Raw genomic sequence first — 2,767 nt, 5'->3', positions numbered from 1 at the left:
CAATTTGCCCAATTGTCTTCTTATTTTCTTTTATCGTTTTTGTGACAGAAAGTAGTAAATAGCCAAAACACCAACGAGACCTTTCACTTGCTCTCTCTTAATCAAAAAGGAGCAGTACTGTGCAGATGTAAGCTGTTGCTGTAAAGAGTTTAAAGTTCTAAAAATTCAGGAGAGAGAGAGAGAGAGAGAGTTGAGAGCGGGAGTTGAGAGCCAGGAGATCGATAGAGATCATGGTGGGCTCAGGAGGAGGAGGAGGAGGTGATCATGGGAGAAGTAAAGAGGCGGTAGGGATGATGGCTCTCCACGAGGCGCTCAGAAACGCTCAACTCCGACTGGACTTACTCCGTTTTCTGGACCATCCGGCCTCGCCCGTAAGCAGCAAACTACTCTTTTGCCCTCAATCAAGAACACTAATTTTTTTTTTAATTTTTAATTTTTCTTTTGTGTAGGAGGTGTAGAGGAGGAAATGGGTGCAAAGTTGGAGACGACAACGGTAGCTTGTAAGTGGTTTTGATGAAGTTATTTGTGATTATATTTTCAGCATGTAGAGCGTAATAATAGTAATAATAATAATAATAATATTATTATTATTATTTTGTTTAACAGGATGTTGATGTGGGAGGACGGATTTTGCCGGACGAGGATGGCGGAGTGCTTGGAGGAGATTGATGGGGAGGATCCGGTGAGGAAAGCCTTCAGCAAGATGTCCATTCAACTGTATAATTACGGAGAAGGGTGGGTACTTGGTAGGTGTTTTTTTTTAGTGATTTATTAACATATAACAAGTGTTAGGGAAAATTAATCCCAACTTTTAATTAATTAAGTTTTTACAATATGGATTCCGAAGTAGCTAGTCAGACGTGATCAGATACCATGCACTTTCTCAATCATAATTATGAATATCGATCTTGGTCAAAGTTATTCATGGAATTGATGCGATTAATATTATTGATAATATGACTAGATTACCGCTGAGATGATTTAACTAAGTTAGTTAAAGACTTTTTACATGATTATGATACGGTTAAATAAATCATCTTTCTACTACTTAGGGCAAGATCCTATTCTTAAGATTTGATGGCAATAACATTAAACATGAGCTGATTCTTCATTTGATCGACAAAATGGGCAACGCCGAAGTGGGTACGAGATGGTCTTATTATGTATCTATCACTGGACTGTTAATTAAATATAAGCTCATTTAATTAACATTTTTGTTAAATTTAACCTCCGGCATCAAATTAGTGGGGGTAACAATAGACATGAGAGAGGAAAAAGTTGAAGTGGGTTGTCGTCCTATAGTTTTGAACATTAAGTAAGTATCGTAATAAGCGATGATATTTTGATTGATTGATTGATTATTTTGTGTACAAACAAACAGGTTGATGGGCAAGGTAGCATCTGATAAGTGTCACAAATGGGTGTTCAAAGAACCTTCTGAATGCGAGCCCAACATCTCCAACTACTGGCAGAGCTCTTTTGATGCTGTATGTATTCTAGACCACGTACCTAAGCTACGGACCTTAATCACTGTTTTACTATTATTATTACTACGTCCGCTTTTGCTTTTATTTACTGCTGCTACTTGACTTCAGATTCTACTGAGAGCAGCCTTTCAGTCTTTTGCTGCATCAGATATCTGTACCTCTTGAGTGAAAAAAAAAAAAAAGTTAAAGAGGAAACGATGCTTTCCCTCTTTTTATCATTTACTGCCCACTATCCTAGAAAACTGTACTAATTTAACAATCACGATAACTTTCTCTTTTGCCCCCCCTAATGGAATTCATCTCTTCCCTTTTTCTTTTCAATATTGTAGCTTCCTCCTGAATGGACAGATCAATTTGCGTCTGGTATTCAGGCACGACCCTTTTTCCCTGTATCTTCTTTTTTACTTGTTTGGTTGAATAATATTTTCATAAATAATCTCTTTTTAATTACCAGACTATAGCTGTGATTCAAGCTGGCCATGGACTCCTACAGCTTGGCTCCTGCAAGATTGTGAGTCTTTCTTTTTATCATTGTATTTTAGATTACATTAAGTAGATCACACTAGAAAAAAAAAAAAGTAGCTAGCTAGCATTAATTGTACTGTCTAGTACATATACCACGTGTAGTGCATGGAAAGTTTGAGTTCACTTTCAGAACTAGTTCATTCAGAATATTTTGTTAGATTATGTTTATGACCGACTTTTATTCTATGATATTTATAGATGTAAAATTCATAAAACTATATAGCAAGTTAAGCTATTACGAGATTTGCATAAAGTTTCATAAACTATTTTTATTAGCTAGAGAAATATATCACAAAAATTTTGTTTATTTTATGTAACTTCTCTCTCGCCCTCTCTTCCCTCTCAACCATCAAGCTAGCGTGTTTAATTAGGTTTTAATAATGAATGTTATGATCATTTTCTGATAATATGTTGTTGTTGTTTTTTCCCTCTCACGCATTTGAACGCTTGCATAATTATGACATGTTCTTTTTATGGTATTTTTTTTTCAAAACTTCTAAGTTACCATTCAAAAATTATAGTCTGAATAAATCAATTACACCCTTCTTTTTAACATTTAGAGCGAATATTAATTTATCACTAGCTGATATGCGACAAATTTCAAATGGTTTCGTCCAGATACCAGAAGACCTCCACTTTGTACTGCGAATGAGACACATGTTCGAGTCCCTGGGTTACCAGTCAGGCTTCTTCCTCTCCCAACTCTTCTCCTCGTCAAGAACCACCTCCCCTTCCTCCACCTCCCTTAACCCCCC

The 2,767-nt window shown here is 36.2% G+C and overlaps 1 pseudogene; it reads left to right on the top strand.

The window, feature by feature from the left end:
• LOC109833431 overlaps positions 1-2,767 on the top strand; it is a 3,373-nt pseudogene continuing 606 nt past the window's right edge.

Source organism: Asparagus officinalis, chromosome 3 (assembly GCF_001876935.1).
Source record: "Asparagus officinalis chromosome 3, Aspof.V1, whole genome shotgun sequence".
Taxonomy (NCBI): domain Eukaryota; kingdom Viridiplantae; phylum Streptophyta; class Magnoliopsida; order Asparagales; family Asparagaceae; genus Asparagus; species Asparagus officinalis.
This window is presented reverse-complemented; position numbering and strand designations above follow the sequence as displayed.